The 17,397-nt window shown below is 37.8% G+C and overlaps 1 protein-coding gene across 6 annotated transcripts in view; it reads right to left on the bottom strand.

Moving 5' to 3' along the window:
* The window catches only part of Slc16a7 (solute carrier family 16 member 7), a 174,553-nt gene that overhangs the window by 37,235 nt on the left and 119,921 nt on the right, over nucleotides 1-17,397 (bottom strand). The gene's annotated exons all lie outside the window — the stretch shown is intronic.

The raw sequence follows: 17,397 nt of genomic DNA, 5'->3' as shown, positions 1-17,397 counted from the left end.
ACCTTAGTACCAGAACAATACTTTGTCACATTAAAAAAAAGATAATGATGGGACAAATCATCACAGTCCCCAAATCCACACCCTCAAAGGAATTTTAGGTATTTGTGACTCACCTGAGCCTCCCATAACCTTCTGTGAATTTTCAGGTTTGAATTGAGATAAGTGACAAGCTATGATTGTCCACCTCTTGGAGCTCTGGTCGTGTCCCCCTTAAGTTGCAATTTCAGAATTTTATTTTCATATACCAATGAGAATAAACTACATTTTCTTTTACAATCAACTTTTATCTTTATTCTTACAGAAATCCGTCTTTATGTGACACACTGTCATCTGTAAGACTGGTGTTGGCAAAGAGAAGGTAGGTAACCTATAGCTGTCTACATTAGAAGTGTAATTACCAGAATCAAGCAGGAAGTCAGTTAATGGAGTGAGTGGAGTGATGAGTTATCTACAGAGGAGGAAGTCAGTACAGAGTGCCAGTTCAAATTTTCTGAAGTCCTTGATCATGCAGAAAATGTCAGATATAAGAGAAGCTAATCTGAAGTCACAAGCATGGCTTCCATCATACATGATGAGTAGGCACAATGTCCTCTTCTTATGCCACTTTGACTTGTTTATTTCAAAACTCAGAGATTCAGGAACCATCAGACATGTTTTCAGACATGGGACTAAAAATACTGCTAAGTACATTACATGCTAAAGAGGATGTTTTCCATATATGTGTATTGCTGCATAGTCCCTTTTCAATGTATAAAGACTACCATGATTCTGTTCATCCCATTTGAAGTCCCACAACCTATAATGCCTACATGTCAATATTTTAATATGTAAATTCCACTTAAAATCCTTGTTTCATAGTGATCTAAACATCCCACATCAGTTCCCTGATGGCTGAAATCATCTAACTCTTAGTGGCAGAGTTGGCATTTAACCTTATGTTTTTCTTTCTTTTGTGTAAAATCCTTATTATAAAATGCCATGGTAGCTTGAAATGTTTATTTATACTTTAGAAGAGCACTCAGTCACTTTCAGAGCACATTGCCTTTGTGGTGTGGATCACATGACCACTTTTGAAAGAGCTAGGATCTGGGTAAATAAACAAGTTACAGATCAAATCAGGCCAAGAGGTTACATAACTTATGTAAGAATTGCAGGACTATAAAATAAAAGAATCAAGACTAGTTTGCTCTTTTCACTTTTCATCCAAAGCTCTTAAATATCCGTTGAACTCAATGACTTAAATACATAGACAAAAGTGAATGCTACTTCATCTGGAACTCCTTTCCTACATGCCACACTTCAAAGCACTGACCTGAGCAACCACACTTGATTTTCTATAGGTAGTCATGTAATTTTTGATCAGTCTGGTAAGGTTTTGAGTTTCACTTTTAGTCACCAGGAAAATGGTAATGCCATTCTTGTTATGCAAACCATAAACTGTGTAAAATTTAAATGAATTAACATGCGTGGACAGATGTAAGAACTTCCAAATACTACACAAATATAAAATGTCACTCTTTTCAGTCTCTTAATTTGCAGTATTTTTAAAGTATTAGAATAAAGGGTAGCTTCTTACTTGATTCATGAGTTTTCACATATGTAAGAATGAGGTGGAAAAATCTAGACATATTTAAGCATAGTTTACATGTAGTTTAATTTGCAGTGTGCATTATCAATTATTGATTTCATAAGGGGAATCAGGCTACTACCAAAAAATACATAAGGACATACAGATATTTAGGACGTGCTCTGGCAGAAATTTAGTAAGAATACTGACTTTAGATTACATTTGAATGTTTTTCTTTTTCTTTTTAATTCTGTGCAGTGTTGGCCCACATCCCACACCTATTTTCTAGTATCTTATACTGCACTTGGTCTCATAGGTCTCAGGACATATGTAGAAATGCTGGATGGATAAACATCACTATAGATTAAAAGAAGTGGTAAAAACAACTATAATAGCCTGAAACTTCCTTAAATCTAACAATAATGGCACACCTAGTAGGATTAAACTAGTAGGATAAAACAATTTCATTCTGAAAAGTAACTATTTCAAGACAAAGAGTTCATAAGCATACAAATGCCATTTGGGGTTTGAATATCTCTCAAAATAAGCTAGAAAACTAAAAATAAATTGAAGGACTTTGCCAAGATATTCACAAAAAATGTCCTCTGTAATATGGCTGTCCAAATAGTCCACTTTAAGCCATTCTCCATTTTTAGTGATAACTTTCTTTACTAAAATATATTATTTCTGAGCTGGAGAGATGGTGCTTGCCTGTAAATCCTAACAACCTGGCTGGCATCTGGCTTGCATCTGGAGTTCATTTGCAGTGGCTTGAGGTCCTGGTGTGACTATTCTTCCTTCCTTCCTTCCTTCTTCCCTTTCTTTCTTTCTTTCTTTCTTTCTTTCTTTCTTTCTTTCTTTCTTCCTTCCTTCCTTCCTTCCTTCCTTCCTTCCTTCCTTCCTTCCTTCCTTCCTTTTCTCTCTCTCTCTCTCTCTCTCTCTCTCTCTATGTGTGTGTGTGTGTATGTGTGTGTGTGTATGTATGTGTGTATATATATATATATAGAGAGAGAGAGTATATATACATATACTCTATCTCTCTGCTTGCAAACAAATATAAATGTTTTTTAAAAACATCATCCTTGTTTTACCAAAATTCAACTACAACTAATTTGAATCTATACACATACCCTGCCACACAATCCAATGTTTATAATAGAATTATGCACCAGAAGAGGATCCTCAGCTCTTCATCATTTGAGGAATTTGGCCATTTGGCTATTCTTTCAAACTTTACAGCAGATTTATCAATAGCCATGCTAGAGGGTTGGGGGGAGGAATAACGGGAGTTTATTATAGGTAGGTGATACCAAGAGAAACAATCCTATGTAAGTATCAAATGATTTTTTTCTGGTCTTTAATTTTGGATTCAATAGAAGTCTGACTAAAGTGAGAAAATGTAGCAGCAATGAGTTCATGGTGGGACTTCAACAACTCCTGGTTGATCCTAAACTAATGGCAGCAAGACCCTTGTCTTGAAAGTTTCATCTAGATTCCTACAAATAGTTTGGTCCAAGTTAATCTCTGCATAGACTTTGAGTTGTTGTTAGCAGCAATGCAAGCTTGCAGGCTATCTGGTTTACAACAATTTTCCATAAAGTGAATGAATGACTTACTTCCCATAGCTACCTTTAACTTACACAGAAGCAGACATCTGGATAGCTTCATGAGGTATGAAAGTCATGCCTCATTATTCCATTTGAATGCTCTTTTTAACTTTTCATAAACTGTCATTCAGCATTCAGATATCTGCTTTTAAAAGTCCAGTTTAAGTGACAAATCATAACTTGTTATAAACCACAGATTAGCACAGATAATCTGTTAACATGGATGGAATCCATTTCCTTGTTATATAATAACTTTAAAACCACAAAACATGTGATTAGTAAAATCTTTTATCCAAGCAACTCTTCAATTATACTGGAATTGAGGCAGATAATATTGTCCCTCAAGGAGAGAAAGATGAATCATAAGGCTTTGTTTTCATATGTATTAAAATAATTAAGGACAATAAAATAAAATAAGAAGTCAGAGAAATGAGTATGCAGGTCATTAGTGATATGGGTATTAGAAGAAGATATGTAACAAGGATAGATAGGCAAGAAGGAGAAAAATAAATAGACACAAAGAAAGGAAACATTTGCAGAAAACAAATTTTACTTTCTCCTGCATAAAACTGACATAAGAAATCCCAAAGAGATCAGGAGAAAGGGATAGACTAGTCTGGTAATCAACATGTGAATTTACCAATGAATTTCCTACCTTCTATGGACTCTGTGTATTTGTATGATTTGTGTAGCTTTGAACTGTGAGCTCACTTGTAAGAATAAATGAGTATAGGGTTGGAGAGATGGTTTAGCAGTTAAGCACTTGCCTAAGGACCCTGGTTCAGGGCTGCAGCCCATGGGGCTTACCCTAGTGCGGGGCTAAGGGAGGGGTGCAGTGAATGCCACCAAGCCTTAGAGAAAAGGAAACAATGGCTGACAGAGGAGCAGAACGGGGTGAATGCTCACACTGTGGTCCAGCTTGTCTCACCATCCCTCACACCCTTATTCTTCCCAATCAGTCCTGGGTGCTCTGAAACCCAGGCTGCTCTCTGAAGTGCATCTCCCATTGAGTTCCTGCTGTCAGACGGCGTGTTATCAAATTCCCTGGACATTTACTGTTTGGTTATTGTTATGATTCTGATCCAGCTCGTTATTGCCAGTTCTAGGCTTTGAATCCAGGGCTTCGTGCATGTGTTCCTATGAGCTTGCATTGCCTGTGCTTCTTTAAAACCTTCACTAGACCCTTACAGGAAACACCTGAACCACAAGACACTGGAGAGGGTAGGATTAAAACTATCCTTCTTATTGCTTTTCCCTTTCCTTCTGTCCACCTCCACCTCCACTTCCAACCCTTTGATTTTGAGGCAGGGCCTTGGTCTCACTATGTAGCTCAATTACCCTAAATTCACCGTCCTTCTGTTACAGCCTTCTGAGGAGTAGCTAGACTGCAGACATGCCATGGTGCTTGCCTCTTTGAAGCTATTTTCACCTGAATTGAACTCCTCCTTCCTTATTCCTACTGTTACCTATTGACCCGAGTTTCTCATCTAACTGGCTCCTGCCCAGACTCAGTCACTTTTAATTGTTCTTTTCTTATCTCAGTTTCCTCAGTGGTGTGTCTAGTGATTATAAGCTAGAATTTAACATTAATAAACACGGCATTACTCCACCTTACCCCAACTCAATTGTGAAGATTGCCCCTCATCAGCTTGGACCTTGGACCTTTCATTTCACTTGCCTAAATACTTTCAATATTAATGATGCACCAGCCTCTCTAAGTTGCTGCACCTTTAGCTCACACTCACCAATTTCAACATCCACTCCTTATTACTGAGCTTACATCGGAAGCTGATGATTATTTTTTATTATTAAGTAGAAAGTTGTGCTATAATTTCCCTTCTCCCTGTCCCTGTTCGATGAGGACCCTCCTCAGTGGGATGCCTGTGTTCCCCTGGGTTTGTGGGTTGTGAGCTGGGAGAGCAGCAGTCAATCATTGGAAGAGGGGGCAGTGGGAGGCTGATTCTTAGCAGCAAATCCTTTGAAACCATCCATGATTCATTTACACTCCTCTCCAGATTCTGGAAAATATCCAACTCCAACTCATTCTTTCCCTCACACTTGTACTGAAGATCTTAAAATTCTGAACAGAGCCACAAAATTATACAGGACTTGTGTCTTCAGATTTCAGGATCTGAAATTTCCAATGAAGACCTTACAATTTCCTACTATTATAACTCTGTTTTTCTGATCATTTACTTGTCCCACTCTGAGATTTCATACACTTCCTCCACTATTTTTAGAGTGTCTGATCTCTCCCTTCCAATATGCACCTGGTTGCCAAAGCCTTGGCCAGAAAAGTCAGTCACCATCAAAAACTATCTCATCATTCCATGATTAAGTAACCTATTCCACCTGAAGATGAACCTACTCCTTTCTCTATACAACATTTTATTCTTTTATTTTCAGTAATCTTGGGAACAGAACTGTAATGGTATCAGTTGGTTGTCATTCTGCCTTCCTGTCCAGAGCTTGGACACTTGCTGAAAGATTTCCTCTGATGACCATTTTCTTTACATAAGAATATTAATTGACATGAGTTGACTCTTGCAGTAGGGGAGCCTTTCTATATTTTAAGGGCAACTTTCCATATCACTATTTAATCTGTTGTATATATACCATAAACATATAAATATTTTATTTATTTATTTGAAAGAGAGAGTGAGAGAGAGAGGCAGTTAGAGAAAGAGAATGCACACTTCAGGGTCTCTAGCCACTGCTGCAAAGGAACTCCAGAAGCAGGTACCTACCACCTTTACATAAGTACTAGAGAAACCAACGTGGGTCCGTTGACTTTGCAGGCAAGTGCCTTAACTGCTAAGCCATCTCTTCAGCCCACAGACCCTAAGTATAAATCTTTCTGTATTCTTAGTTCCAAGTATTGTGCTATATACAAGCTCTAAATCTTTTCATGTATACAAGTAAGGGTTAGTGAATGATGAGCTTTGGGAGGAAGAGCATGGGACAGTTAGGTCTTAGTACAGGAATCCAAACCAGTACATAGACTACCAGCAACCAGCAACCCCAACCGCTTAAACTCGGGCATTCCAAAGTCAGTAACCTGCTTCCCACTTACAATGAATGGAGATCCAAACCTACACCATACAATCTGCATCAGGGGCAGTGATGAGGATGATAATGGCGAGGTTATACTAAATTAAAAAAAATCTTCCAGCCTCCCACAGTGTATCACATCAGTATTCTTCTCTCCTTCCATTTTTCCTCCCATTATTTGATTTTCATGTTCTTTAAATTGAATTGTCTACTTTAAAGTCACATATTTAATGTATTTATCCATCTACAAAGTAAATGTGCTTTGTTTTCGAAAGAGTTTAAAATATTCAATTGAAAAAAAAAAGACTTTGGCCAAGTGAATATTCTGGGGATAATTTTCACAAGTGTTTCAAGCTATCTTTTTAAAAAATAGTTTATTTATTTATTCATTTATTTTGACAGAGGTAGAGGCAGAGGCAGAGAGAGAATGGGCATGCCAAGGCCTCCAGCCACTGCAAACAAACTTCAGATGCATGCAACACCTTACACATCTGGATTATGCGGGTACTGGGGAATCTCACCTGGGTCCTTAGGCTTCACAGGCAAACACCTTAACTTCTATGCTATCTCATCAGCCCCTCAGGTTAGTTTTTTATATTAATGCTGCTGGAATTCAGGGTTGTCATTACCTATGTTTCCAAGGCACCTCATGTCAGCCACATGGACATTTCCCTATCTACTGAGATAAATACAAACATGGTCAGAGAAAAATGAAACAGAATCGGAAACTGTCCTGAACTTTGCCCAGTGAAAATGTATTTTTATGTCTTCATCAAATCCTGAAATGGACTAACATGCATTAACCCATTGGGAATTCATTCTGTGGCCTGCCAGGACCACACTAAACAATGCTGTTATTTCAGCCACCTATCCAGAAAGAAAGATGTTATGTTTCGAACAGTGCCAAGTAAACTGTCATCACTCAAAACATAAATTACAATAATAGCATGTGGTAGGCAGCTCAGGAAGAAACAAGTGAGATGTCTAAGAGGCTAAGGGTCTGATTTATGAGGATGATTAACAGAATAAAGATGACTACAACAAAACTAAAAATGTTCATGAGATAACTTCATTCTTTTGAGAAACCTAAAATGTTGAGAAGTGAAAGCATTTATTATTCATCAAGTAGTGTAATGATGGTCACTAAATAACTTCTATTTCTCTAGTATACTTTTCAAAACACACTCACACAGCCCATAGTGCAAATAAACTGCATAAAAATTATTTTAAATATCTTATTTTATTCATTTATTAGAAAGGGACAGAGAAAGAGAGGGAAGAGAATGGGTGTACCAGGGCCTCTACTCATTGCAAACAAACTCCAGACACATGTGCCACCATGTGCATCTGGCTTAAATGGGTTCTTGGGAGTTGAATCGAGGTCCTTAGCCTTTGCAGGCAAGTGCCTTAATTGCTAAGCCAGCTTTTCAGCTCTAAAAATTGTTTTAAATCTACAAAAAACTTTTGTGGTGAAATAATTTGAGGAAAATGATTTCTAGTAGAAAAAAATATTATGAATATGTATTTTATTCATTTATTTATTAACTTATTTTCTTTGCTGAGCTGCTAATCAAGCATACTAAGCAGAATTTGCCACTGCAGTATTGCCCAGTCCTATACTGGGTCTAGGAAAACTGAGACTGATCTACCAAGGAGAAATATACCTGAAACATTTGACATACGAACTTAAAGGCCTGGAAGGACCAGCATCCTCATCCAACAATTGCCCATTTTGATGGCTTCTGCAGCACTCACACTGTTCCTAATATGTAAAGTAAATCAACAAAGCCAAATTGTCTCACTCTGTAGAAGTCTAGGCATTCATGTAATCACATTTCTTTAAACAATGTAAGATTGTGCTCAGTTGAGTGTGGCTTCTAGCTGCTCATGGTAAAATATACATGTATCATAACATTAGGAACTCACCAACAACTTAAAGTACAAGCACAAATTAGTTTCAATACACCTATGATTAAATATGGAGGGCTGGAGAGATGGCTTAGCGGTTAAGCACTTGCCTGTGAAGCCTAAGGACCCCGGCTCGAGGCTCGGTTCCCCAGGTCCCACGTTAGCCAGATGCACAAGGGGGCGCACGCGTCTGGAGTTCGTTTGCAGAGGCTGGAAGCCCTGGCGCGCCCATTCTCTCTCTCTCCCTCTATCTGTCTTTCTCTCTGTGTCTGTCACTCTCAAATAAATAAATAAAAAATTTAAAAAAAAATATGGACATGTTACTCAGGGAAGGCATTCATATTTGGAGATAGACTATTATTTGTCAGTACTGGAATATCATTGATTCTTCTTTGGAGCAATTCATTACTTAGGACAATTACATAATTTAACTCACTTATTGGCTTCTTATAGCAGAACTTTCCTTTTACAGTTATAAGATTTATATAGGATGGAATGCTACACTATTAAATGTATACATCTTTATACTTTAGGGATAAAACACAATTTCCTTTAAATATATATTTCATTATAATAGAGTAAAAATAAAAATTAATACTACTTTGTTTAATTTAAGTATCTATAGAACCATGATTCTGTTTTAGGCTGTGGCTGTGCTCTACTGTGCCTCTTGGTAAACACCTCAGATCAAGCCCCTGAGGAATGCCAGCTTGTTGTCATGTATTACACAGAACAAGATGGATTTTCTCAGGAGATAATATGTCAGATTGACAAATTCAGTTATAATGCTTTTCATTACCTACATTTAATACAAAAACCCACAGACTCCTTTTCTTCTATCCATATACACCCCACCACTCATATGCTCTACAGACCCGAGACCTGGTATAGACCTATGCCAGTTAGCTTAGCTTTCAGGGGCGGCACGGGGTGTGCTCTCTGGCAGGAGTGGAAGGCAAAGGAGCTACGCTCTTTCATGATGTTGCCAGTCCTCTTGACTCCACTGTCGCTAGTCCTTTGCGGTTGGGAGAGAGATGCATGAGAACTGTGTGCCACTGGAAAACGAGGAAAAACTACATCATGTTTCCACTGCCTTTCAGGCTTTTCTGTTCTACAGTTTTCCTACGAGGTATTTGACTGTTTATGGAGCATAGGAGGTATCTACACGATTAAAATCACATAAGGACAGTACAATGCTCTTAAGATGTGCAAGTCCCAAGATTCTATAATCAACACCGCAAATTTGTATGTAATAGACATTATATCTTCATATACATTTTATCTCCACTATTACGTTCCTCATTTTGCATTTGTACAACGAATAGAAATCTTCCTTTTCTTCAAGAAGTCTCAACATATTCCTTTCTAGTTACTATTCTTTTAGCATTAACCCTATCTTGTATTTTTTTCATACTTCTCTAATGTAAGGACATGCATTTATTTTTAAGATTATCACACAGTTATAATAATTTTACTTAGATCTCTTCCTAAATGAAAGAAACCCCTTGTCAGGACCATGTCTTATGGTATTTCTGAACATAATATGGAATAATTCCTAGAAAACAAGAGAAACTTAACACATGCTTATTAAATCAGAAAAACATCCAAGGAAGGGACATGAATACCAAGACAGTAAGTAATTCCTACACATCACACTATTAAGTCACACAGGAAGGGCTGGAGCAGCTCAGATTTTAATCCTTTATATAAGCAATATTTTAATTTTGATAAGAGGGGTGATAAAATATTATATTCCAAATGTACACTGTGCAGTATGCCAACCATTAATTGACTGAGGCTATTAAAATTTAAGTTACTTAAAATTAAATATCTTCACTTAAAAGTATTCAGTAGCCCCATGTGGCTAGTGTATAACATTTATGGGATAGACCGATTTAAAGGACACTTCTATTTTTACAGACAGTGTTATAGGACAGTGGCGTCTGCATAAACAGTAAACTAGATCATGGGAGAAATATACCTCAAAGAATGAAGGTTAGAATTGTACGGAAGTGATGGTGAATTTAGGGTAGCTCTAGATAATCTCTATGGAAGGCTGAAGTTTACATAAATGTCTAACAGAAATGGGACAAGGTGTGACGCCATTTACTCATCTAAAGGGAAAATAACTGTAGGTACAGACGTCTGTAAAGTGAAGGCACGTCTGGTATACTCTAGGACTAGCCCATGGGCAGTGCTAGTGCCGGGAGCAGGACAGGGAGCCACAGGAGACAAAGGTGTGAGGTGAGCGTGGCAGTGTCAGGAAGCTCGCGGATTAACAGTGCTGAAGGAGTACGAGACTGGTGATGCTAAAAGAAACGGGACAGGAGATCAGTACGAAGGAGTAGAAATAAAATATGAAATTTGAAATTATAAGATTTTCAAAATTATTGGTAGCTTTTGTCTGAGGATGTCACCACAAGAGTAAGGGTCTTCCTGGAGATGAGTTAAACACTGAGAGGCAAGAGTTCTTGGAGGGGAGGGGATGAGGTGTAGATGCTGCTGCTGATGATGATGAGGAGGAGGATTGTTCCCTAAATCACTTTGAAGCATACAGCAGTGGTTAGGTTGGGATTTATAACCCCTCCCCCCCCACACAAATGGTAAAGAAAATACTAAGGAGAGATGGCTTAGTGGTTAAGACATTTGCTTGCAAAGCCAAAAGACCCAGGTTTGATTTCCTAGTACCTACATAAACCAGATTGACAAGGTGTCTTGAGCTTGTTTGCATTGGCTAGAAGCCCTGACACATCCAGTTCCCTCTCTCTCTCTCTCTCTCTCAAACATTTAAATAAACTTAAAAAAAAAAGAAAATAAAAATTTCAGAGGGAATAGACACTATGCTAAATGAGACATTGCGAGCAGCTCTATGTGACTCAAAACTTTGTTTTTTTCTTTATGTTTATCTTTAGAATAAAAGAAGTACATATTACCATGACAGATACTTTTCAAAACAGAACTTTATTTCTATTGGCATGGGAACTAGTTATACCTTCAAAAGACTAAAATCTATTTCAAAGTACTGCAAATTGAATACATGCATGTGTGTTGATAAATTTTTAAAAAGTTAAAAGACCTAAAAAGAAGTAGCCAATTAAAAGTACATAAGTGACAGTAATGTAAAAAATACCTATCAGTCACAACCCAAATGCTGCCTGTCTTCCGACAGTGGTGCCATGGGGTGGCAAGGTACTGGTGAAAATGCATGACTGGAGCACCTGCCACTATCCTGAAGTACCAAAAAATAAATAAATAAGGTAGCAGAAAAGCTAACAAAAAATTTAGACCTTTATTTAAAACCTACATTTGAGACCTTTTCAAAATACTTGCTTACAAGATTAATATGACATTTCATTCTTAGTAAATTTACAATAAAATAAACTACAGTAATGGATAGATGGATTATCGATAAAGAATACATAACAGGGGCTGGAGATATGGCTTAGCAGTTAAAGCACTTGCCCATAAGGACCCAGGTTTGGTTCCCCAGGACCCACATAAGCCAAATGTACAAGGTAGCACATTCATCTGGAGTTCATTTACAGTGGCTGGAGTCCCTGGCATGTCCCTTCTCTCTCTATAAGCCTCTCTCTCTCTCTCTCTCTCTCAAATAAATAACTAAAATAAAATATATAATAAATATCATTGCTTCTCTGTATATAAACAATTGTTACTAATGACTTTAAATATTATTTGATTCTTTTACAAAATTTGATTTAATTTATTCTTCACTGCCATTATAAAGTCAATATGCCATTTCTACCTTATTTTATGAAATTGGTCTTTTTCAGGCTTGTCTTTGGGCCCTACCTTTCCATCTTCTTTCTCACTAAAATTTTACATTGTAGAATTTAGTTAAAATATCTATTCACATAAACCATAACCTTTAATATTAAATACTGATTTATTATAACTCTTCTTAGATTTGCAAAGTCTGCCTTTTTAGAGGGAAAGTATGATTGGTCTGCTTTATTAGAAGAAGTATAGGCTACTTCAAAAGCAAACACCAACCCATGAATAAGTGTTCCTCACAGGGTCAGCTCCTGTTGTGAAGTCCCCTGGTTGCATGGTGGAGTCAGGTGCTCATTTAGGCCTGATCATGGGAATTCCCAACAAATGCCAAAAGCACAGAGACCTTTATGCAATTCTAATGATTTTGTAGCTTTTCCCAGTCTATTATTTTGAAAAAGACAAAAAAAGTGGGGAGGATGGAGGCCAAGAACATTGAACTCAAAACTTGGATTTTCATTAACTATATAATTTGTAAAGGTACTCAAGGTGAGAGAACAATGGCTCATTTTCTTATTTCTATAATTCTTTTAAGATGAAATGAAGTCAAGGCAGTTATGGTCATGGTATATTTTACTTTTTATCCAATTTTCCAAGTTTCCACAATGAAGAAATGTCCACAATACTGTATAATTTTTAATTTTGAAAAAAATATTAAATAAGCTCAATGTTAGAATACTGCCTTAATATAACTGAATTGAAACAATGTTTTAAAAGTGTTTATAAGTTTATAACTGTATTTGCTCAGATATCCACACAGTTCATTCTCACTGAGTTTTATTAGTAGAGATGAAGCCAGTCAGTATAATTCAGAAATATGTGCTTATGAAAACAGGGATTTTTATGTTAGGAATGGAAGAATAAAAATAGAATTATCTCACCAGAAATGCTACTCAGCTAGTGGGTGGCAACTTTGCATTCTAAGCACAGCAAACTGTTCTATCCTTAAACCTCAACCTAGCATTACATCATGCTATTGCCTCTCAAAACTAGATAAATAAATAAAATAATGGACAAACAAACTAAAAAGATAAAACGATTTTGTTTAAAACTTAGTAAAAAAAATTAATTACTCATTTTGGAGGTGTGGGTTATATTTTGGAAAAGAATGCATGTAGAGCCTTAAAAATCAATAATTAAGAACTCCAAAGGTATATGTTAAATAGAATGTCATTGGAAAAAAAAAAAGAAGTACTTCTTTGAAAGAAAAAAAAACTATAAATAGTTATATTCAGTACTTCATTACTATTATATAATCATCATGGAAATGAAATCTATTATTGATATATGCAGCTAATTTCATTTGACTTACTAACCTCGCCTGTGGTCAACATTTACGACTTCACTAAAGCAGAAAGGATATACTATTTGAAATCAAACAGAAGCTCAGCTACTTTGTGAGTTATGTTCTGACTCCGACCTCTCACCCTCTTCCTTGTGTATGACTACAGAATTTGTAGAGCGGAAGATTATTGCTTTTCAACCTGTAATTTTACTTCCAAGTAGAAATCTACCTCTGGTAAGTGTTCAACATTAACTGCTGGTTCACTCAGTAAGCTAAGAGTAAAACAAGGCAGGCCATAATCACAAGTTTCACATGTGCACTTGGAAGTGCACAGAAGCCTTGTCTTTCTCCCTCCCGTGTGTGCAGTTTGGAAGGTTCATTATACACAGGCAAAGGCAATTTGTTTAGGGATCAGCTTCACAAACAGGCAGGCCTCACCTTCTAGCTGGCTGTGTTTGATTCAGCCTGTAGGCAAATATCAGAGACAAGTTGGGCTGCTTTTGAAAAACTTATCCACAGTCTAAAACATATCACATGTGATTTAGAAAATACACTAAAGCAATCATATACCACCTCACTTTTCTACCAATATAATAGCAGTCAGGGGAGAAATAAGTCCAAATGTTTTGAATTCTCTATACGTTTTTTTTTTTCTTCAAATTAGTTGGCCCCAAAAGATATAACAATGCTATTCTATAACTTTCCATTTCTGTATCACTCCGTATTACATTGGTCTATAAATATAAGCCATGGAAATGAAACGTGGATTACTTGGGAAACAAAAAGTAAAAGAAAAAAACAACAACTCTAAATCATCTACCCACAGTAACAATTCTCTTGCTCCCTGTCTAGATTTGAATCACTGTCTTACTGACAACTTTTACTTAGCATCTAAACAGAAGACATGGGCTGGAGAGATAGCTGTTATGTCTGTGAAGCCTAAGGACCCAGGTTCAACTCCCCAGAACCCACGGAAGCCAGGTGCACGTAGCAACATGTGTTTGGAGTTCATTTGCAGTGCCCTGATGCACCAATTTTGTCTGTCTCTTTCTCTCATAAATAAATAAAAATTTAAAAATATTAAAAAAAAATAGAGAAGACAGACATTTGAAGAAGACAGGGGTTCTACTGAATGGTGTGATTTCCCTTCAACATTCCAGGAAGACATACTTCTTCTGTGATGTGCTGAAAAAATAAGACATGTTGCTTCTATCTAGTGCCTCCCATCCCACCATGGAGCACGTGTGCAGTCTCAGGCCAGAAGACAGCGCGAGGAGCCAGCACGCTGCGAAAGCCACCAGACTCCTAGAGCACAATCAGCACATCCTAGTCAGAGAAATCCACGGCTGCTGGCCCTCGGGCGTTCATCCGTTTCCGAGAATCAGTCAAAGCTTCCATACGAGCCTTTCAGAACCTTGACACTTAGGCCTAATATTGAATGGAGAACAGCTCAATAAAACTGTTAATATTTTAGTACCTTGTGGAAGCTGTGTGCATTTAGGATCTCCAATAATATACGGGTGGTAAATGATGCTATGTAAGTGAGTTTTGTGACTGTGCAGGCTCATCTCACCGTCGGCAACAACAGATAAAATAATTCTAGTACAGCACTGGGCCGTCCTCAGGTGTGTACACACAGCACAGGGAATGCAGCAGGTCTGACATAATTCTTTCAGAGACGTGGTCCAGGTAGAGTCAATCCTCATTATCCGTAGATTCTAAGTCGGCACATGTGCTTATTCACTAAAGTGTACTCTTAAATCATTGCTCACAGGGCTTTCTAAGTTATTGATGGATAGGTTCAATGTGGTGAAAAACTGGAACTAGCTGAGCGTATGGTCTCAGAAGAGGTCAAACAAGGAAATGTCTACCTTTTTTGAGCTCTTAGACAGTAAACACAGGCTCTATCCTCGGTCGTGGAAATACCCCATTTCCTATATTTTTGAGCTTTTTTTTTTTCTGTGGTGGTGAGGGGATTATTTTGCTTCTAATTTTATCCCCCAAGCACAGGCTGATGTGGGAGCCACTATGCTTCAATACAAGAAGTCTATCATGTGCCTTATGAAAAAAATACATGTGTCAGATAAGCCTGCTGCAGGCATAACTTGTAATGCCTTTTTCTGTAAGTTCAATGTTGATGATATATGAATAAGAAGTTTTCAAAGAGAAACACACATAAAACATGGTCATGTACTGCTTAGTGTATAGAAATTTTGCTCACAGAGTTCTAACCCTGCATTTCCCACACGAATAGTTTGTTAATTCAGTATTTGTGGAAATTTACAGGATATAATGAAAGCCACCTTCATGGTAACACTCTGGATCATGACACTGATGCAGAAGAAAAGAAAGAAAGTAGTGAGCCTTATGATCTTGGCACGTGTTCTGAATTTCGGGATCTACAAAGTTCACTTTGAAGCCCTGGCTGTTATCATGCAGAGGACACATGTGAGAAGGTTAACTGAATGTAAATAAGACCTTAAGACATATCAAGGTGGACCCCTAACCCCCATTGACAAATGTCCTTGTAAGATGAGGGTGAGGCCCCAGGCACATGGAGAATAGGCCCCATGAGAAAACAGCAACAAGTCCACCCAGAAGGCAGGGAGAAACCTAACTGGAAACTACCTGTCCTGGCATCTTTCATGTGGATATCCCCCCTTCAGAATCAAGAGGAAAACGTTACTGTGATTTAAGAAACCTGGTCTCGGGCTGGAGAGATTGCTTAGCAGTTAAGCACTCGCCTGTGAAGCCTAAGGACCCCGGTTCAAGGCTCGGTTCCCCAGGTCCCACGTTAGCCAGATGCACAAGGGGACGCACACGTCTGGAGTTCGTTTGCAGAGGCTGGAAGCCCTGACGCGCCCATTCTCTCTCTCTCCCTCTATCTGTCTTTCTCTCTGTTTCTGTCGCTCTCAAATAAATAAATAAAAAATTTTTAAAAAAATAAAAAAAAAAAAGAAAAGAAACCTGGTCTCAAGCCGGGCGTGGTGGCGCATGCCTTTAATCCCAGCACTCAGGAGGCAGAGACAGGAGGATTGCCATGAGTTCAAGGCCACCCTGAGACTACATAGTGAATTCCAGATCAGCCTGGGCGAGAGTGAGATCCTACCTTGATAAACAAAGGCAAAACAAAACAAAAACCCTGGTCTCCTGTTGATTTTCATCTGGTAGCCCAAGCAGATGCATATTACACACTGATGCCCTCTCTCCTGTACTCGTCTCCTGTGTCTATGTGAACATACAACAGAATAACTCCCTGTAAGTTGTAGGCCCCTCCCTCTTCTTCTTCCAACCTAACACTACACAGCAATCACACCTTTAGGTGAACAGAACTTGAATATTCTGTATTCTGTTAGGATGGAGAATGTGTGTGTGTGTGTGTGTGTGTGTGTGTGTGTGTGTGTGTATAGTGTGTGTATAATATCTGCCACTTTCTATACACAAATAAATTTTTAAATATTTATTTATTTAGTAAAGGGAGAGATAAGGATGGAGAGAGAGAAGAGGCATTCCACAGCCTTCTGCCACTGCAGAGAAGCCCCAGACAAAGGTGGCACTTTCTGCATCTGGCTTTATGTTGAGACCAGGAAATCGATCCCAGGCCATCAGCTATGCAAGTGTCTTTAACCTCTGAGCAATATCTCCAGCCCCTAATTTCTTTTCTTATTTCATGCTGAATACTCTTCCTTAATTTCAGCTCAAAGTGACATCACCTAAGCATTCAGCTATCTGCGCCTATTTTAGGCAATAGCATGATGCTGTGTTTCATTACTAATACTTATGACAACAATAATCAAAAAGGAAGATATAAGTAGCTATTTCATATTCTGAGAGCCCAGCATCTGATGGTGTAGTGTACCTGCCCACAGCCAAACTGTTGTTTTGTATACTGCAGATACTCATGTATATCTATAGAATAAATCAATAAAAAAGAGAATTACATAAAACGTCATCCCCAGTTACAATGCTAACTTTTCTGGACATCCTCCCCTCTCAAGATTATGAATAAATAATTGTGTAAGGAATGTATAGTACTAGTCATTAGCAGGTCTTCTTAACTGAGAGTCAAAAAGATACACAATAAACTTGAACTATGTAATTCCAACTAGCACTGAAAGTCTTTGCTCAAGAATAGCCACCTAGATTAATGACTTAAGCCTCTTTGAATAGTGCAATTATTCTTCCAAGGC

This window comes from Jaculus jaculus, chromosome 6, assembly GCF_020740685.1.
Source record: "Jaculus jaculus isolate mJacJac1 chromosome 6, mJacJac1.mat.Y.cur, whole genome shotgun sequence".
NCBI classification, from domain to species: Eukaryota; Metazoa; Chordata; class Mammalia; order Rodentia; family Dipodidae; genus Jaculus; species Jaculus jaculus.
This window is presented reverse-complemented; position numbering and strand designations above follow the sequence as displayed.